The sequence below is a fragment of the Erpetoichthys calabaricus genome, chromosome 1, assembly GCF_900747795.2.
Source record: "Erpetoichthys calabaricus chromosome 1, fErpCal1.3, whole genome shotgun sequence".
Lineage (NCBI taxonomy): Eukaryota > Metazoa > Chordata > Cladistia > Polypteriformes > Polypteridae > Erpetoichthys > Erpetoichthys calabaricus.
In genome coordinates this window covers 119,914,346-119,936,844 of record NC_041394.2, presented here as the reverse complement: position 1 = coordinate 119,936,844, position 22,499 = coordinate 119,914,346, and the positions used below count along the sequence as shown (strand labels likewise).

Genomic DNA, 22,499 nt, shown 5'->3' with positions numbered 1-22,499 from the left:
CATCATCAGAGGAAAATGATTAGCAAATAGCAAATGAGGAGATGGGCATGGATTTAGTAAGGTGGGGATCAGAGTGTGTATGTCTTAAAAATATTTTTGTTATTTGGATGTTCTTCTTTTTAAGTCTGTGTATGCTTGGTTCATGTCCACGTGTCTGTTAATGGTTTTTTCATTTGATAGCCACGATTCAGTCATCTCTCTGGCAGTCTTCATATTTGCCGGGAATCTTACTTGAACCATGTTCCAATTAAACGTGTGTCTGGTTGAATTGAAATTTGCATATAGCAGAGACTGTGGGTCTTTCCTTCTGACAGCATTGTAATTTTCTTGTATGCATATTGTGAGTGTTTTAGACGTTTGTCCCTGTTATACAGCTGAACATGCACTACATGGTATATTGTATACCGCATTTTGTGTCTCTGCTATATGTTTCTAGCATTTGTCATTAAAAAGAACTGTCTGTAGAGTTTTTCACACTTTATGTGCCTCTTTAATGCCTGATTTAGAGAGGAAGTGTGCTACGGTTTCAGATACGCCACGGCGATAAGGAAGACTATACCAGGTAGAATAGGAGATTGGGCTGGTGCCAATTGTTTGCTGAAATCTGGGGTGTCTCCTGTGTAAACATTGTTTGCTAAATGTCTTGGGGTAGCCTTTTGATGTAAAAAGATGGAACAGATTACATCTTTCTTTTTGGCTTGTTTTTTATTTCAGTGGGTACATATCCTTTTAAACAATGTTTTAACACAACTCTGTTTATGTGGTAAGGGGTGATTGCTACCAAAGTGTAACATAACATTCTTTACGATAAACACTTGTAACCAAAGTGTCGTTGTTACATATTTCAATTGAGATGTCCAGGAAGTTGATGGATCTGTTCATTTCTCTTTCCATAGTGAACTGAATTGCCAGGAATACTGAGTTGTTGTGGTTGTGGAAACATTCAGCTGGTCTCTCATCAACTTTGTGTATTCAAAGTTTTGGTCTGAAAAGAATTAATGCTTTCGAATTGCTGCATAACCAGTTCGGTTAGGAGTCCTGATAACTGAGATCTCATTGGCAATGCCTTCTTTTTGTCTGTAATACATCTGTCCATAATATATATATTGTGGCAGACGGCTGGGACGCCACTTCAATGTGTATTCAGGGGGAGCAGCCCTAGACAGTGCAGTACCTCCCCCTGGACTCTGGATGGCTGCCCCCCTGGGTTGGAGCGGTGCCTCAGTCTCTCGCAGGGCCTCTCGCAGATGGAGTTCTCCACATCCCTAATCTTCAGCCCCACCCGGAAGTGCAACTGGAAACAGGTGATCAAGCACCTGGAGCACTTCCGGGTGGGCCATAAAAGGAGCCAGCAACTACCACTCAACAGCCAGAGTTGGGAGGAGGAGGAGGACTAAGCTTGTGGAGGAGTGGTGGTGGAAGAGAAAGAGAGAGGAGTGTTTTGGTGGTATAGTGTGTGCTTTGGGGACTGTGTTGTGGCTGGGGGGGGATTACAGGGAAGACGTGCCCTCCAGCTGAAGAAAAATAAAAGTTTATTTTTATACGTGCCTCCCGTGTCTAATCTGTGTCGGGGTGGGTGCAATATAGCGCCTTTGTTACTATATATATATATATATATATATATATATATATATATATATATATATACTAGTCATTTAGCCCGTTACAATAACGGGCGCTAGAACAGTAGTGCATAAACATTAGTAGAATCAGTCTATATTAAATGGCAAGGGACTTTGACCTCATTCTTTTTTGTTGGTCGTATTTTTCTTTCTTTCAGCCTTTCTTTTGTTGATGTTTACTTGCTGAGCTGACCGTTCTTCGTGGGCTGCCGCCGTGTATTGTGTGTCTTTAATTTTCTGTGACAGTAATACTGTCTTGTATGGCTCTATTCAATAAGGGCGCACACAAAAAGGCGAGCTTCAAAAGGGCGACCTCAATTGAGCGCGGCGAATAAAGGCGTTCGTAGATAATTTAGTTCAAATGGCTCTGGAATATGTGAAGAGCAACAAAGGTGCAGATCTTTATTTATGCGTGCCTTTATTCGCTGCGCCCAATTGAGGTCGCCCTTTTGAGGCTCACCTTTTTGTGCGCGCCCTTATTGAAGGATACTGTCTTGTACGTCCGCTGGCTTGTACGTCCGTAATATACCTTTGATTTTCTCTGGCAGTAATACAGGCGTGCGCGTCAGTAATATGTCTTTAATCTCCTCTGACAGTAATACTGGCTTGTATGTGGCTGTAATATGCGTCACTGTATTGTGTACCTTTAATTTCCTCTCGCAGTAATACTGGTTTGTATTTCTGTAAAACGCCTCAAACTTTCTCTGACAGTAATATCGCGCATTGCACCGTGCCCCGCGCATGCGCACTTCACCAGAAGACACCCACACACGGACACCTGGACGCACATAGGGATTTTATATATATAGATACTGTATATATATATATATATATATATATATATATATATATATATATATATATATATATATATATAAATATAAATTAGAGAGGGAGGAAGAGATAGAAAGGTAGACAAACATATAGTGTGAAAAAATGCTGTTAAGCAGAAATGCTTTTACAAATAATACCTTGAATTGTTTTTATTAATTAATAAACTTCCTTGAAAGTGAAGTACACAGAAATAAACAAAATCAATATCTAGTGTAATCACCACATTCCTTAAATACAGCAGCAATTCTGTTAGGTATACTTAAATGCAGTTTCTGATGGTACTTGCATGGTATGTTATTCTAGGCCTCTTGGAGAACCATCGACAGTTCTGCTTCAGACTTTGGTGTTTTTCTTGCTTGCAAGTTGTTATAGACAGGGATTGAAGATGATGAGATCAGGGCTATATGGAAACAGTAACATTTGCTGCAGGATTCCCTGTTCCTCTTTTTTCTGCAGATATATATTTTTTAAGATTTTGGACATGTGTTTATGGTAATTTTCATGCTGTAGAATGAAGCTGGAACTGAAAAATTTATCCATCGTTCTAGCAGTGACGGACCATTAATTTTGATCAAGTTACCAACTCTGTTTGTAGAAATTCAGCTGTGATTCAGTGTTACCTGCAGGCATTCATCCATGTAATGCTCTGTAGCCCTTCAGCAGAAATGTTGCCTTCTGTCTGAACCTAAAATGTCTGAACCCTGAAGAAGGGCCTGAGTTGCCTCGAAAGCTTGCATATTGTAATTGTTTAGTTAGCCAATAAAAGGTGTCATTTTGCTTGACTTCTCATTATATCTACGTATAATGGCTAACATGGTACAACACCTATTACTAATTTTGATTTAGCAGTCCAGTGCAGCTGATGCCATTTTTCTGCACTGCCATCTTTATGCTTTTGTGCATAGGTGTGAGGTATGGTTTTATATCCATCTTGGAAGAATGGCTTTTGCATCTCTTCCATGAAGACCACTTTTCATTAGTCTTCTCCTTGACTGTAGAAGGGTGAACAAGAGTTCCAGTAGTTTTTGCCAGTTCTGAGCTGGAAGCAGTGCTGAACATCTTCTGATTTTGAGGGGAAGTAAGCCTGATGTACAGTGGTACCTTGGGATACGAGTCCCCCAAGGTATGAGTTTTTTGAGATACGAGCCGTGACTAGGTCGATTTTTTGCCTTGAGTTACAAGCCAAAATCCGAAATACAAGCCATCAAAGAGCATTCCGAGGAACTGACGACAGAGGAGTTGACGGAACTACAGACGCAGCAACATACGGAGGTTCTGCAGGAGATCAGTATGGTGGAGGAGGTTATCTCTTAAAGTGAGATAAAGGAAGTGCTTGCAATGTGGGAAAAAGTTTTGAACTTTAAAGAAAAGAAACGCCCTGAAAAAGTTACAACTGATCGTGCAGCGGAGCTATTTAATGACACTTGCCTCACGCTTGACTTTATTGAAAAGAAACACCAGTTGCAACTGATTGTGCAGTGGCGCTATTTAATGACACTTGCCTAACACTTGAGTTTATTGAAAAGAAGCACCAGTTGCAACTGATCGTGCAGCTGCACTATTTAATGAAACTTGCCTAACAGTTGACTTTATTGAAAAGAAACACCAGTTGCAACTGATCGTGCAGCAGCACTATTTAATGACACTTGCTTAACGCTTGCCTTTATTGAAAAGAAACACCAGTTGCAACTAATCGTGCAGCGGCGCTATTTAATGACACTTGCCTAACTCATAAAGGGGAGGACTAAACGAAGCTCCTTGGACAGGTTTCTATTGAAACGCCTTGAGAATGAAAGTGATGAAAGCATGGCAAAAAGAAAAAAAACTAGTGAAGAAGAAAATTAAGTTAAGCAAAGGTGAAGTGAAAGAAAAAAAATTACGCTAATCAGCTTCGCCAACATCTGTTTTTTTCTTTATAATCCCTTTTATGTATTAGGTTTTATTTTGTTTGTATACAATATTTGTTCATTATTAATACATTTTTCTTATGTTGAAAACATTTAACAAAAAATTGGGGTGGTTTTTTGGGGTCTGGCACGAATTAATCTCATTTCAATTAATTTCAATGGGGAAAGTTGATTTGAGATACAAGCATTTTGACTTAACGTGCTCGGTCACGGAATGAATTAAACTTGTATCTCAAGGTATCAGTGTATTTCTAATTTGCTACACTCATTATATTATGGCTGATTTTTCCAGTCCTCAGCCTTGCCAGTTTGTTGTCCTTCTGCAGAAGAATTTAGATGGCACATACAGAAACACCTGTTTGCTGCAAAATTTCTGCTTTGAACAGACCTTCATGATGCAGTATGGCCATCTTATGTCTTGTTGCTGTGCTCAGTTTTGTCGTGGTATACAAATTTGCAGGTTGAACCACCACATCTACCAGAACCTTGCCCTTTTAGTATGGTTCTCACTTGCCGAGTTTTATTTGTTTTACACAGCTGTTTGCATTTCAGTTAATCAACCTACACAATATATCATTGATCATTAGGAAATGTTTGTTAAATGTGTTTAATCAAGCATGGGGCCATATGCCTTCAAAGAGCTTTTTTTTTCCTGGAAAATCAGTATGTGAACTTTCTGCTCTGCTAGATCTGCCCAGTTCAACTTTAAGTGTTATTATTGTGAAATGGAAACATCTAGTAGCCATGAAGTGGCACACCAAGCAAATTCATAGAGAAGGGCGGCCAAATGATCAAATGCATATCTGCCAAATAATAAAATGCATAGCACATAAAAATCACCTTTACTTTTTTGTATAACTAACAACAGAGTTCCAAGTTGCCTGTGGAAGCAGCAAGAACTTTGTGTTGTAAGCTTCATGAAATGGGTTTCCATGGCTGACTGGCTGCACACAAGCCTAAGATCACTATGTCAGGCATTGGCTGGAGTATTGAAATGTACCCCACTAGTGCACTCTGGAGTAGTGAAAACATGTCCTCTGGAATGGTGAATCACGCTTCATTATGTGGCAGTCCGATGGATAAATCTGAGATTGACGGATGTCAAGAGAATGCTGCCTTCGGGACTGCATAGTGCCTACTGTAAATTTTGGTAGAAGAGGGATAATGGTCTGCAGATGTTTTTCAGGGTTTGTGCTAGGTCACTTGATTCCAGTGAAGGATACTGCAAATGCTTCAGCATATAAAGACATTTTAAACAATTGTGTGCTTCCAACTGAGTGGCAACAGTTTGGGGAAGACTCTTTTCTGTTCCAGCATGACACTGTACATAAAGACAGGTCCATAAAATCATGGTTTGTCGAGTTTAGTGTGGAGGAAATTGAGTGGCCCACTAAGCTCTGTTGAACACCTGTGAGATGAATTGGAATGCCGCTTCCAAGTTTGACCTTCTCATTCAATATCAGTGCCTGACCTCACAAATACTCATTTGGCTAAATGGGTACAATTTCCAACAGACACATTTTTGTGGAAAGCCTTCTCAGAAGTATGGAAGCTGTTATAGTCACAAAGGGGGTTGTGGGGATGGAATTCCAATTAATGCCCAGGGGTTTGGAATAGCATGTCCAACAATGTCATACAAGTGTGGTGGTCAATTGTCCAAAGACTTTTGGTCATATGTTGTATCTAATTATATTGCCTCACTTTTTGCAATGTATATATACAGTATATTACATTTATATTATAGCTGGTATATTTGCGATAACTGTATTATAGCTGTAAACTGTAATTTGTGAAGATTTATGAGTCAATTATAAGAGTGTTTATATCACAAAGAATAATATAAAGTGTAACCCTCATTTTTATTTTGTAAAAAGTTGCAAGCAGATTAAAGTAGTCTTGGTGAGCATGGTAGCAGATAGGTTACTTCAGGTAATCTTCTGAAAAACTATCATTTTTGTTTTGTGAGAGTTAGCTGGATTATGATAACTATATACTTTTAAAATTACTCTGTAAAATATTTGTTATTATCAAAGGTACATTTGAAAATATTTGCCTTTATTTATCTTGTTATTGTTAGCGTGTTGTCATATTTATATAAGCATTGCGAATATAATAGGCACTCTAAATTGAATAATCTTTGTTTAATGTCTTGAAATTTAAACAGGGAGATTAACATGGCTTGTATACATAATTGGTGCTGTAATTGGTGGGAGAGTGTCATTTGCAAGCACGGATGAACAAGATGCCATGGATGGAGAGCTAGTCTGTAGGTAAGGATTTTAATTATGTCAGAAAAAAGTCCAGGATGATTATTTATTTATTTATTTATTTATTTAAATATTAATACTGAAGTTCATTTGCTATTCAGGGTTCTTCAGTTGATGAATCTGACAGACTCTCGCCTCGCTCAGGCTGGGAATGAAAAACTAGAACTGGCCATGCTGAGCTTTTTTGAGCAGTTTCGGAAAATATATATTGGTGACCAGGTTCAAAAGTCCTCGAAGGTAATTCTTCACTTTCTCCCATATGAAGTACACTACAGATATGTTGCATGTTTTAGTCTCTTCTTCAGAAACCTATTTTATTCCTATTTTGTCTTTTGAGGTCTTAAGCCTATTAAGTGCCTAAATTTGAGTATGACATACTTTTTCCCAGTGCTGTTACCTGTGGCAAACATGTGGCTGTATTGAGCAGTATGAGAAAATTGCTGAATGGATTAGTGTTCCATCATCTCCTGGAAACAAATAAAATAATGTTTTAACACTGGCTTTATTAGTAATATTGTTGGTCTGAAACATGCAGTGGCGTGCAAAAGTATTCAGTCTCCTTGAAAGTCCTCATAATTTTCTGCATAACAAAAGATTTGCACACAACATTATCCTTTCAGTATTTTTAATGTGAACTCTTATGCTATAACAATATATTTCCAAAGTCAAAATAAACTATTTTCTGAAGATATTTAACTGTAGAAGAAAAATTTAAAAGTTAGTGTTTGCATAGGCATTCAAGCACTACACCTTATTATTTTGTTGGGAGCCCTTTTGATACCTTAATTCTTTTGGGGGTAAGTATGTACCAGTTTTGCACATTTTTCCACAGTTATTCTTCCCCATTATTCCTGCCAGATTTTATAGAGATCCTCTAGGTTGGTGGGATGGTGCCTGTAGACAGTAGTTTTTAAATAGTGCCACAGATTATCAATAGTGTTTAAATTATGGCTTTGGCTTGGCCATTCCAAAACATTCATCTTTCTGTTTTTGGGCCATTCTAGTGTCGCTCTGGCCTTATGCTTAGGGACATTGCCATGTTGGAAGATGAATCTTCTTCCAAGCTGTAGGTTCATAGCAAAGTGGAACAAGTTCTCCTTCAGTATCGGCCAGTAATTGTGTCCATCCACTGTCCCTTCAACTCTGACAAGATTCCCAGTTTCAGTACATGAAAAGCATCCCCATAGGACAATGCTGCTACCACCATATTTCACTGTAGGATGGTGTTTCTTGAGGCTTGGGCAGTTTTAGTTTTACATCACCCATACATCTTTGAAGTCTGGCCAAAAAATTGTATTTGTCTCATTTGACCATAAAACCTCCTCTCACATCTTAACTCTGTCTTTCTCGAGCTTTGCAGCAAATGTTATATGTGCTTTTATGTGGACCCTCTTAAGAAATGGGTTCTTTCTTGCTACCCTCCCATAGAGGCCTGTTTTATGAAGAGTTCTTGAAATTGTGGACCCATGCATCCTCACTCCAGTTTCAGCCAGAGAGCACTGCAGACTTCTGAGAGTGATGGTTGGATTTTTAGTAGCCTCTCTCACCAGTCAACATCTTGACTGATGTTTAGCTTTGAGGAACAGCCTGTTGTAGTAAGTCTGGGTACTGTGATGAACCTTTCATTTTCTAATGATTGATCCAACAGTGCTTAACAGGACATTTCATATCCTTCGGTATTTTTTTGTAGCTATTTCCTGCCTTGTGTATTTCAGTGACTTTGTTTCTCATATCAGCAAAATGCTCCTTTTGTCCCCATTTTTGCAGTGATTATCCAACTAAGACTATGGCCCTTAGAAAGGGTGCTTTTCATATCCAGTGTGATATAAAGAGCTCACAAGTAGTACCTAATTGTGTTTAGTTATGGTCAAATAGCTGTTACCTTTATGACATTTGTGATTAATTTGTCATTTGTGTAAACCTGGATCTTCCAAAGCAGAGTGGTTTAAATACTTAAGAAAAACACTAACTTTTGAGTTTTTCTTCTTCAGTTAAATATCTACAGAGAATGGTTTATTTTGACTTTGGAAATATATTGTTATTGCATCAGAGTTCACATTAAAATACATGGACAAATATGTGTACAAATATTTTGCCATGCAGAAAATTGAGGACTTTCAAGGGGATTTAATACTTTTGCATGCCATTGTACGTTCAAATTAAATGAATAATGCTTTAATCATATTATTTTCACCAAATGCAGCAGAGAAAGCCGTCATAAACATTTGTGGAATATTTAGACCGAAACATAGCACTTTAGGGTCAAATGTTGCAGACCCTATCCATTTAATAGACATTTTTTAAAAATCTGTTATTACTTTGATGTTTTAATTGTTGTATTTCTATTCGGCAGCTGTATCGACGTTTGTCTGAAGTTTTAGGACTAAATGATGAAACAATGGTGCTGAGCGTGTTCATTGGCAAAATGTATGTAATATTTTTTTTCTCTGTAGTTGTGATGAAAATTCATATAACTTTCTGTCCCTTTTTAGACCAGGGATTTATTCTCAGTTTCATATTTGTTTGTAGGTCATAAAACATCTATTGCACTTCTTAGCACCTTGTGGCCATTAAAAAGCCAAGTCTCTGTTGCGCCTTCTAGTCTGCATTAGTTAAAAAGACAGCATTGTCAAGAACTCTGTGCTGCCCCTTAATGATCTGGATGTTAATGACTAGACTTATTCATGTCCTTTTGACCATACCCTTAAAAGGAAAAGCATGGTCCTAGTTCTTCTCACTTAAGGCCATGTGCTATTCCTTATAGATCACAATATATATTTGCCTTTTAACCAAGCCCTCCTTGGCCTCACTCTGCCATGGTAGAGGTTTCCCAGGTTCCAAGGCCCCAGGCTCATACTAACTGACCTGCTGTCTAGCTTCTAATAGCAATTATGTATGAGTACTTCAAATGTGCCACTTTCTTTCTTGCTTTTGTTCCCTGCATATGTGCTTGCATGACACCCACTACTTGTGCATAGCCATCCACCCAAGTATTGTCTTTGATTTATCTGCTTACTGTATGTGTAGAGTTGCACTCATACTGTAAGATGAGCTTTCCCATCAGCCCCAACCTCCTTATACACTTGCTTGGCTTTTACCCTTAATCTTTCCTGTGTTATCCTGGTGTTATTTTATTGAATGATATCCATTTGTCACGTACAGTAACAGAAATACAATTTAGTTTTATCAGAATGTGTTAGCAGTGCTTGCCTTACTTAAGTAGGAAAAAAATGGTTTAATTAGTTAAATACTGCTTACATCAGTACAGTAATCCCTCCTCTATCGCGGGGGTTGCGTTCTAGACCCCCCCACGAAAGGTGAAAATCCGTGAAGTAGAAACCATATGTTTATATGGTTATTTTTATATTGTCATGCTTGGGTCACAGATTTGCACATGAACACAGGAGGTTGTAGAGAGACAGGAACTTTATTCAAACACTGCAAACAAACATTTGTCTCTTTTTCAAAAGTTTAAACTGTGCTCCATAATAAGACAGAGATGACAGTTCCGTCTCACAATTAAAAGAATGCAAACATATCTTCCTCTTCAAAGGAGTGCGCATCAGGAGCAGATAATGTCAGAGAGATAGAGAGAAAAAAGCAAACAATCAGAAATCAGTAGGGCTGTTTGGGCTTTTAAGTATGCGAAGCACCGCCGGACAACGCAGCTGCTAGGAAGGGAGCAATATAAAGGTAGCCTTTCAGCATTTTTTTAGAGGAGCGTCCGTATCGTCCAGTGGTGCGAACAGCCCCCCCTGCTCACACCATGAGAGAGACAGAGAAAAACAAACAATTAAAAATCAATATGTGCCATTCAAGCTTTTAAGTATGCGAAGCACCATGCAGGAAGCATATCGCTTGACAAAACAGCCACATTTAAGCCCAGCAAGGAAGAGAGCAATGTGAAGGTAATCTCTCAGTGTTTTTTGAGGAGCGGCCATATCTTCTAGGGGTGCGAACAGCCCCTGTGCTCACAATATATTTGAGGAGTTTTATTTAATATGTAATACATGCTCTGATTGGGTAGCTTCTCGGCCATCTGCCAATAGCGTCCCTTGTATGAAATCAACTGGGCAAACCAACTGAGGAAGCATGTACCAGAAATTAAAAGACCCATTGTCCTCAGAAATCCGCGAACCAGCAAAAAATCTGCGATGTATATTTAAATATGCTTACATATAAAATCCGCGATAGAGTGAAGCCGCGAGGGATTACTGTAGTCCTTAATGAGTCTTATAAGAATATCACAACTGTTTGCATACCTTGAGGTACAGTATGACAGAAAAGACTAATCTGTTAAGACCTGCTCCTGTCAGCCAAAAGCATTTTTTAGGATATAATGAGAACACCATACTGTATGTATATGGAACCAGACTGCCTACTATCAACAGTACTGGCTGGTGTTAAGGTATAGTGATATTGGAGTTTTTGTTGGCAGATATTGTAATTTTTGTAATGCATGTCGAGCAACTATCAATACTATAGAGTATAATAATGTAGTGAAAAGACAAGTGCTCCTTTTAGTGACAGCAGTTTACCTGTTTGTGAATGGTCTTTGTCAGCTGTATAATATTCCAAAATGTTCCATGCTGAATGGCTAGGAGCATCCTGAAGCATAACTGTTACCTGAGCTTACTCTATTAGCCTTTGCATTTATCCGCAGATTTAATTAAGCATCAATAAAGTGACATTGCTTTAGCAGTTCAGAGTTAAGATCCACCAACACCTATGATGCAATGAGTAAACACATTAAAGCAGCCAAACTTGTCACTGATTTAAATATGTATTTTTGTTAGAAGCTTGATTAATGTTTTTTTGTTAGTTGTGTTTTGACATAAATGAATGACTAAAAAGTTTTTTGTCTTTTTTATGCTCTTTAAGAATTACCAATTTAAAGTACTGGGGAAGGTGTGAACCAATCACATCAAAGACATTACAGCTTCTTAATGATCTCTCCATTGGATATCCTTTAATAATAATATTTTTTTTATCTTGAAGTTCTAAATAGTAAATTTGTTGAAAAGAGGAAAAGCTATCAGTTTTTTCCCAGATTGTACTCTTAATTCTGTATAAAACCATTTGCCTTTTAAATTATTGTGCTTCAGATGTTAATGGTACTTTTGAAATATTTAGAATATCCGCATTAAACATTTTCTCTTTGCATGATTTCTCCATACAGTATTAAAATATATGATGCTTATACTAGATCATCATAACAATATCAGTTAACTACTAAAGAGCTTAATTATTTTTGAAAAGGATGGAATTTTGAATGGAATATATTTTATTTTATTTATTTATTTGTTTTTTAAACTAATCATTTTTGTTCTGTTCAGTTCAATCAACATGGAGTTTTGTATGAAATGCAATTTTTTTAAATACAGTCATATGAAAAAGTTTGGGAACCCCTCTTAATTCTTTGGATTTTTGTTTATCATTGGCTGAGCTTTCAAAGTAGCAACTTCCTTTAAATATATGACATGCCTTATGGAAACAATAGTATTTTAGCAGTGACATTAAGTTTATTGGATTAACAGAAAATATGCAATATGCATCATAACAAAATTAGACAGGTGCATAAATTTGGGTACCCCAATAGAGGTTTTACATCAATAATTAGTTGAGCCTCCTTTTGCAAATATAACAGCCTTTAGACACCTCCTATAGCCTTTGATGAGTGTCTGGATTCTGGATGGAGGTATTTTTGACCATTTTTTCATATAAAATCTCTCCAGTTCAGTTAAATTTTGATGGCTGCCAAGCATGGACAGCCTGCTTCAAATCATCCCATAGATTTTCGATGATATTCAAGTAAGGGGACTGTGATGGCCATTCCAGAACATTGTACTTCTTCTTCTGCATGAATGCCTTTGTAGATTTCCAACTGTGTTTTGGGACATTGTCTTGTTGGAATATCCAACCCCTGTGTAACTTTAACTTTGTGACTGATGCTTGAACATTATCCTGAAGAATTTGTTGATGTTGGGTTGAATTCATCTGACCCTCAACTTTAACGAGTCCTAGTCCCTGAACTAGCCTCACAGCCCCACAGCATAATGGAACCTCCAGCAAATTTGACAGTAAGTAGTAGGTGTTTTTCTTGAAATGCGGTGTTCTTCTTCTGCCATGCAAAGTGCTTTTTGTTATGACCAAATAACTCAATTTTTGTCACATCAGTCCAAAGCACTTTGTTCCAAAATGAATCTGGCTTGTCTAAATAAGCATTTGTATACAACAAGCGACTGTGTTTGTGGCATGAGTGCAGAAAGGGCTTCTTTCTCATCACCCTGCCATACAGATGTTCTTTGTGCAAATTGTACTGAATTGTAGAGTGATGTACAGATACACCATCTGCAGCAAGATGTTCTTGCAGGTCTTTGGAGGTGATCTGTGGGTTGTCTGTAACCATTCTCACAATCCTGCGCATATGCCACTCCTGTATTTTTCTTGGCCTGCCAGACCTGGGTTTAACAGCAACTGTGCCTGTGGATTTCCATTTCCTGATTACATTTCTTACAGTTGAAAGTGACAGTTTAAACCTCTGAGATAGCTTTTTGTAGCCTTCCCCTAAACCATGATACTGAACAACCTTTGTTTTCAGATCTTTTGAGAGTTGCTTTGAGGATCCCATGCCATCACTCTTCAGAGGAGAGTCAAAGGGAAGCACAACTTGCAATTGACCACCTTAAATACCTTTTCTTATGATTGGACACACCTGTCTATGAAGTTCAAGGCTTAACGAGCAAATCCAACCAATATGGTGTTGCAAGTAATCAATATTGAGCAGTTACATGCATTCAAATCAGCAAAATTACAAGGGTACTCAAATTTTTGCACAGCCAGTTTTTCACATTTGATTTAATTTCATACTACTTCACTAAAAATCTTTGTTCAGAAAACACCCCAGTACTCAGATGTTCCTAGGAAATGAAAGATACCATTGTTATCTTTTTTGTTGAAAGTAGAGTAAATTATTATGCAGGCTGAGAGGGGTTCCCAAACTTTTTCATATGACTGTATTTAGAATCTTAATGCCTTGTATTTTAAGGCTTTACAAAAGGAATTTTTGTTTTGTGTGTTATCTTTACAATGTAGTTTTTAATTGTCTAGTAAATTCCTCCACCGCTAGCATTCATTTACAAATGACATTTTGTTTTATATATACTGTGTCGGGGCAACTATTGGTTTAAAATTACAAAACAGTTAAATGCTTTTTAATCTAACAATTTAAATTTTACATTTAATGTAAACTATTAATAGTTATTGGCATCTTCCATTTGATCTAGTAAATGGTATAAAGCTTGCAGATCACTGAGGAATTGCATCCTAGTTTGATCTATTTCATATTCAAAATCATAGACAGTAAAATATGAACATTTCCTTTGGAATGGAGTACTCTTTTGAGGCACTGTATATTAAGAAAAAAATGTATTTTCCAGAGTGGGTGACATCATTTTTTTGCATTTAACTTGATGCTGTGCCATGGTAGGCAAATCAAACAATTTTGAGTTAATCTTTTCAACTAAACTCTCACAGTAACTGGTTTAATTGTGAATTTATTAAGTAAGGCATGTATGTAATTCTGATTAATTGAATCATTTTATTTATCCTGGCTGTTCCATTTTTCTCATTCTTTTAATACTAATTTTAAACTGTTACCTTAACTTTCTGCACATATAGCAGTGTTAGAAAGCTGGTGAAACTCAGTGCAGTCCAGTTCATGCTCAATAACCACACTGTAAGTAACTATTTAATTTTGGTTTTCACAATATATTGACATTTTAATGTTTCAGATGTATTTTTTATAATATTTTTTCATTAATGAAATAAACTAGGTACATATAGCCATTTAAGGTATGTGATACACAAGTTCCATTCCACCCCATCTCAAGGATGTCTGTGTTAGGCAAATCTGTATTGACATATTATAATTAAGTGTGAATGCTTGGTGTAGTGTTTCTGAGAAAAACTGGAGTCCAGAGTTGATTAATGTTTTTACATGTAGTTATCTTTGCTTAAAAGGCAAGTTATGTTAAATCCATTCAACTCAAAGGAATATCTTATTTTGAAATCTTCGTTAAATGGTAAAAGGAAAGTGACTTTCAACACATAACATTTCTTTCCCTGTTTCTTGGCAGAGTGAGCATTTTTCATTTCTGGGTATTAATAACCAGTCAAATCTTAGCGACATGAGATGTCGGACAACATTTTACACAGCACTTGGACGCCTTCTTATGGTGGATTTAGGTAACAAGTTTTTTTTTTCTTCAAATTGACATTCATGTTGTTTTTCATCTTTTTCTTTAAATACTTCAGTGAAGCATTAATTATTTCCCATACTTTACATACAAGCATTCCACATTATTGACATGTATTATTTGCCCATTTCACATCTGAGGGCTGTCACAGCATTTTTTCAATAAACTTCTGGTTCTAAGATATGGGTTAATGAAGCTAAAGTTAAGTATCCCAAAAATTTAATGCAGCTTTTACACAAAATGTAATGGAATTTTTTTTTTTATAATTTTACCATATGTATTTTTGTATGAAATAAAATAAATGGTGAAATACACAATACAGTGGAACCTCAGGTCACAACCGCAATTCGTTCCAAAACTTCGTAACCCGAAGTAATTTCCCCCATAGGATTGTATGTAAATACACTTAATCCGTTCCAGACTGTACGAACTGTATGTAAATGTTTTTTTTTTAAGTTTTTTAAGCACAAATCTATATATATAATTCACTAAGCCAGAAGACAAGTAGCCGACCATGGAAAGCACGTCAGAAGGGTCGTGGATTCACTAAACCGCCGACAAGTAAGACGCCAATGGCGCACGCAGGAAGGAGCCACGCCCACCAACTCTTAGACCATTGGATACGACGAAAGAATCACAGAGCCATGCCCACCAACTTGGACGCGACGCCAAGGGAAACATGCCGTCATTTCTGTTTGTCTGTGCCACAGTACACTTGCAGCTCTGAGCCACGTTGACTTTTCATTAGTCAACCTCCGTGGAACCTTGGTTCACACAGAGGCAGCGCCAGAGAGAGACAGAGGCACACACAGGCAGCGCGATAGAGAGAGCCACGCACACACAGGCAGCGCCAGAGAGACAGAGGGGCGCGCACACACACACACACACACACACAGAGGCAGCGCCAGAGAGAGACAGAGGCACACACAGGCAGCGCAAGAGAGAGCCGCGCAATCCTTTAAAACTGAAGTTAAAACACAATGAAGGAAGCAGTCTTTAAAAACCAATAAGCCCTGTGCCTCTTTTTCATTAGCGTCTCACCTGCTTCAGGCCCTGCAACAGTCGAGACGCTCTCTGCAGCTGACCTTCTCTGTGCCTGACTCCACTACTGTCAGTCGCCTGATTAAAAATGGCCTTTTGAAGGGGAACTATGGACCCGCTATACCACAGGAACACATTGCCTTCGAGCCTGCTCTCGCTCACTGTAACGTACTGGCTTGCTCTCTCTCTCTCTCCTCACTCGCTGGCTCGCTCACACACTACACAGGGGAGAAATGCCCGAAGCAGAGAGACAGAGGGGGTAGGGGCTCCCGTGCTGCTGAGAGAGAGAGAGGGCTCGCGTGCTTCTGAGAGACAGAGGGGGAGGGGGCTCGCGTGCTGCTGAGAGAGAGAGAGAGGGAGGGGGGGTGCTGGGGAGGCTTGCGTGCTGCTGAGAGAGAGAGAGAGGGGGGGGCTGGGGAGGCTCGCATGCTGCTGAGAGAGGGAGGGGCTGGGGAGGCTCACGTGCTGCTGAGACAGAGGGGGGGGCTGGGGAGGCTCGAGTGCTGCTGAGAGAGGGGGAGGGGGCTCGTGTGCTGCTGAGAGAGAGAGGGAGAGGGGGGCTGGGGAGGCTTGCGTGCTGCTGAGAGAGAGAGGGGGGGGGGGGGGGGGGGAGGCTTGCGTGCTGCTGAGAGAGGGAGAGGGAGGGGCTGGGGAGGCTCGGGTGCTGCTGAGAGAGAGGGGGGGGCTGGGGAGGCTGCGTACTGCTGAGAGAGAGAGAGGGGGGGGGCTGGGGAGGCTCGTGTGCTGCTGAGAGAGGGGGAGGGGGCTCGCGTGCTGCTGAGAGAGGGAGGGGGGGGTGGGGAGGCTCGTGTGCTGCTGAGAGAGAGAGAGGGGGGCTGGGGAGGCTGCGTGCTGCTGAGAGAGGGGGGGGGCTGGGGAGGCTCACGTGCTGCTGAGAGAGAGAGAGAGAGGGGGGGGGGGGTCTCATGTGCTGCTGAGAGAGGGGGGGGGGGCTGGGGAGGCTCGCGTGCTGCTGAGAGAGAGAGCCTGCGCATGCACTGCACATGCCATGCAGCTGAGCAGGGAGCCTGGGTGTTTATGCCAGTGTTATTCAATGTTTTTACTATTACACTGTGCATTCTATGGTGTAATAATTAACTATATTTGTGCTTAAAAATCTTTAAAAAAATATATTTACATACAGTTCGTATGGTCTGGAATGGATTAATTGTATTTACATGCAATCCTATGGGGGAAATTGCTTCGGTTCACGACCAAATCGGTTTACGACCAGAGGTTTGGAACGAATTATGGTTGTGAACCGAGGTTCCACTGTATATTGAGTCTAGAAAACATGATCAGCAAGTCTTTGATAGGCTGCAACAAAATGATGAATTAACGGGCACATTTTTTTCTCACAAGCTGGGTGGGTGTTAGTTAATTAGTTACTCGAAGGATTTCAAGATTTAATATGCACAAGCGGTAACACTGCAAAAGCAGCCCAAACCAGAAAAGACTGCTGGCAAAAAGTGGCTGACAAATTAAACGCGTGTACATTGAACTTACTGAAAGTGGCGTTACGGATTTTGCAAATGTTAATTTTTTCCCTCTGCTTAAAAAACATTAAAAAAGCGGCGTGATTATGCGGCATGGTATGCAGCGTGTAAAACAGTTTGTCGTGGATAATTTGCCTTTTACTTTAACACGAAGACAATTTCCTGTTAGATTGGCCTTTGCGATGACAATTGATAAGGCACAGGGCCAAACTTTCAAAAAGATGTGCATGTATCTGCCAAAACCAGTTTTCAGTCACGGACAGTTGTATGTTGCTCTCTCCAGAGTTCCATCTTTTCATTCACTTACTGGTATGCCTGCAGGAACACATGCAGCGAGCGAGAGAGAGCGAGCGACACACACACACACGCATACAGGCGCGGGAGAGAGAGAGTGCTGGACGCATAAGAATAATAATACTTCATTACATTGATATACCGGTGTTTTCAGTATTCAAAGCGCTATCCACACAGGGAGAAACCGGGAAGCAAACCCAAAATCTTCCACAGTCTCCTTACTGCAAAACAGCAGCACTACCATTGCGCTACAAGGCAGTTAAAGAATGCACCGGCCTCGATTTTGTTTTCACTTCTGTTTACAGCGATCGGATCGTAGCGTGCATTGTTGCAATGTTACTTTTCTTGGTGGCTTATTACATTACGGATGTTTCACATGCTAATTTTTTTCCCTGTGCTTAAAAGACATTAAAAAAGTGTTTCTCAACTGTGACTCCGGAACAACTCAGTATGCAAGCTATATTAAGCGTCAACAACGAAGACACGCTACACCTTAATGAACAAGTGCTGAAACTTATCCCTACCGACGAAGTAACTTTCACCAGCGTGGCCTCCATCGTCACAGACGATCCCGCTTTCAGTCACGGACAATTGTATGTTGCTCTCTCCAGAGGTCCATTTTTTCATTCACTCACAGTGGTATCCACAAACCCACCCCATTTGGACAACTGTGTCGTTCAGCAAGTGTTCACCCATCAATACATAATTATGCGGCGTATGTTACGCCGCGGGTTGGCTAGTATAGTTAATTACACCATAGAATGCACAGCGTAATAGTAAACTAAATGTAAAAACATAACACTGAAAAAACCTTGAACAACGGAGAAAACTAACATTGCAAGAGTTCGCGCTTTAGCGCTACAAACCGCTAGCTAAAAACACTTTTTTTAATGAGTTTTAAGCACAGGGAAAAAATGAACATTTGAAAAATCCGTAATGTAATAAACAACAAAGAAAAGTAATGTTGCAACAATGCACGCTACGAACCAATCACTATAAACAGAAGTGAAGTGGAGGTTAAAATCCAATAGAAAAAAAGTCTTCTCTCTCTCTCTCTCTCTCGCGCGCGTGCATGCGTGTGTGTGTCTGTCTCTCTCTCTCGTGCGCGCGCGTGTCTGTCTCTCTCTTTCTCACGTGCGTGTGTCTGTCTCTCTCGTGCACGTGTGTGTGTCTTTCTGTCTCGCGCGCGCACGCGTGTGTGTGTGTGTCTGTCTGTCTCTCTATCTCTCTCTTTCTCTCGTGCTGTCTCTGTCGCTGGACAGGGAGAGACTGAACACGTGCGGAAATCATCGGCGCACACAAACCGAAAGGGAAACTGGCTTGTTCGTATACCGAGTGTGTGGTCATGAACAGATGCAAAAGTTTGGCACGCTTTTTGGTCGTAACCCGATTTGTACGTGTTCAGAGACGTTCGTGAACCGAGGTTCCACTGTACTTCACAAAAGCCTTGTAAAAGACAGGCAGACATTTATGTGGTTGAATATAACTGTCTAGATCTATTACTTATTAGGTCTACACTCAGATTCATAATTTCTTGGAAGTTTGTTTTTAGGGCTAGCTATTTGAAAATAAACAGCTGTAATATTATTTATCTTACAGAATGCCCCATCCCTTAACTGTTGTGTGAAGTCATGTGTAAATTAAATCCAAGAAGTTACTAGCAAGTGGTGGTTTCAACTTAAAACTTAATCACGTTTCTCACTTACTAGTTGAACCTTATCAAGTAATTTACCCCATCAGTGCTTCAGTTGCAAAAATTGTATGTAAATGTATTTGTAGTATCTTGTCTGCCAGAGATCCAACAAAAGTGTGAACATACAAAGCCAACACAATTTTAAAATGGTCACCGTGAAAATCTGTGTGTGAAGAAAACACAAGTTGTTCCGTCATGCAGTTGAAAAGAGACATGCATGTTAACCTTTAATCAAAATCTAGAATAAAACTGGAAAATTTTTCTTAAAGTACTTTACCTTTTTATTTATATTTTTTACTACAGGAGAAGATGAAGATCAGTTTGAGCAGTTTATGATGCCTTTGACAGCAGCATTTGAAGCTGTAGCCCAGATGTTCAGTACGAACACATTCAATGAACAAGAAGCAAAAGTATGTTTATAGTTATATAAAACTTTATGTACTGTATGTGTCTAAACCACTGATAGACTAAAAAGCAAAGTATAAAAGTATAATATTTCAGTGTGGTTTTAGCACAGATTTAAAGGAATACTTCACCCATAAATAATATTTTCTTCTATAGGTTTCTTACCCCATTTACTTTGTAGTGGTGGCTGAAAAAAAATGTAATCTGTTTACATGTAGAATGTAAAGATAAAGTTTTAGATAATAGAAATCAATAGTGATCAATGCTTCAAAAATCATTGTAAAAAAAATTCTCATGTTACATAATCCAAATATCATGCTCAAAATGTACAAAACACATGATCTTTTGTTCAAATATTGTTAAATATTTATTCCTGTAATTATTAATGCACATCACAAACAGGAAAATGAAAGCCTAATGGGAATGAATTTTTGAAGACAGAGCACTTAACAAATGAGACAAAGAGGCGGTGTGGATTAAAGGTATTAAATGGTGTACATACCCCAATTTGTAGGGCTTCATTTTTCTTCATACAGAAACAGCTATCACAATAATCTAAATATATATAATTCACTAAGGCAAGACAACCATGGAAAGCACGCCGGAAGGGGGCGTGGATTCACTAAGCCGCCGACAAGACACCCATGGTGCACGCAGGAAGGAGCCACGCCCACCAACTCTAAGACCATTGGATACGACGACAACTCGCAGAGCCACGCCCACCAACTGGGACGCAACAACACATAAAAAACGGCGTCATTTATATTCGTCTGTCGTAGAGGGCACATGCACCTCCGAGCCACGTTGACTGTTCATAGAGGCATGTTTCTCGCAGACGTGAATCGCCATATGCAGCGTGTAAAACGGTTTGCGAGGGGTATCCCATGGGATCCTTAAAACAGTCCTTTACAACTGAGGTTAAAACACAATGAAGTAAGCAGTCTTTAAAACTGAGTTTTCGGTTATGACGCACGACCACGTGCACCATAGCAAACTGTTTTACACGCTACATACAGCAATTCGCATCCGCGACAAACATGCGTCTTCTTAGATGGTCCTGCAGGAACACGGAAGACGTTTCCCTGCCCACCAACCCTCCATTTTCACCGGCCTGCGTCTACCCTCGCTCTCTAGGCATTCACACTGCCTGCCCATTTCCCCCGACGCAAAAACTCACCGACCACCCAGTTAGTCCCTTTCGTCTGTGCTAGCAGTCCACATGCACGTCTGACCCACGTTGACTTTTAATTATTTTTTTCAGTTTCGACACCCGACCGCGTCCACCATGAAAAACCATGCGAAAGGAACAACGAAGCCCTGCCCAGAAACTCTGCCCCTCCTCCCACGTGCTCAGGAACGCACCTCAGACCACTGCCCGCCAACTCAAACAGCTTATCAAACACATACTCACTCGCTTTGGTCTGTGCTGCGGTCCAAATCCAGCTGTGAGCCACGTTGACTATTCTTTTGCCCTCCATGGCTACCGCTTCAAAAGTATTTCATGGAAATACACGCTATAGAACACTACGACAAACTCAACACAGAACAGAAACACGCTGTTGATACTGTTTTACACACTGCATATAACAATTCCCATCCCCGATGCTTCTTCTTCGATGGTCCTGCAGGAACACGAAAAACCTTTGTGTACAAAACCCTGATTCATACCATCAGAGCTACGGGAGACAAAACCCTGATTCATACCATCAGAGCTACGGGAGACATTGCTACAACTGTAGCATCTACAGGAATAGCTGCAACATTATTACCGGGAGGACGAACTGCCCATTCTGTTTTTAAAATACCGTTGAAGCTCACTACTACTTCCACATGCAACATCAAACCTTCCTCACCACATGCTCAACATCTTCTACAATCCAAAGTTATTATATGGGACGAGGCGCCAATGACACACACATACGCATTCCAGGCAGTTGACAGGTTATTACATGACCTCACAGGTGACACGCAGCCTTTTGGAGGCAAAACAATACTATTGGGTGGAGATTTCCGACAAATTCTCCCCGTCATTATGCGTGGCTCCCGCGCGCTTACTGTCGCCAGTTGCATTAACAAGCACCCTTTGTGGCGTCACATTCATGTTCTTACACTGACAACAAATATGACAGCACGCGAGCTATATTAAGCGTCACCAACGAAGACTCGCTATACCTTAATGAACAAGTGCTAAAACTTATCCCTAACAATGACGTGACTTTCACGAGCGTGGACTCCATTGTCACAGATGATCCTGCAGATCAACTTTTATTCCCCAAAGAATTTCTTAATAGTCTTACTCCTACTGGCATGCCTCCACATAAACTCAAAATTAAAAATGGATCCGTCATCATGCTTCTCAGAAACCTCCTGCCTGCAAAAGGTCTTTGTAATGGCACTAGACTGTCTGTTAGCACCATTCACCGTAATGTACTGGAGTGTAAAACTATCACATCTGCAACCTCACAAACTGTCCTTATTCCCCGGATATGCCTGACCCCGTCAGATTCAGATTTGCCTTTTACTTTTACCCGAAGACAATTTCCTGTTCGATTGGCATTTGCGATGACAATTAATAAGGCACAAGGACAAACTTTCAAAAAGATATGCCTATATCTGCCAAAACCAGTCTTCACTCACAGACAATATATGTTGCTCTCTCCAGAGTTCCATCTTTCAATTCAC

The 22,499-nt window shown here is 39.9% G+C and overlaps 1 protein-coding gene and 1 pseudogene across 1 annotated transcript in view; one reads left to right on the top strand and one right to left on the bottom strand.

Annotated features, from left to right (window-relative positions):
- LOC114655061 (protein PBDC1) overlaps positions 1–22,499 on the bottom strand; it is a 187,032-nt gene that overhangs the window by 86,072 nt on the left and 78,461 nt on the right. The gene's annotated exons all lie outside the window — the stretch shown is intronic.
- Positions 1–22,499, top strand: part of LOC127526958 (exportin-7-like) — a 113,166-nt pseudogene that overhangs the window by 56,598 nt on the left and 34,069 nt on the right.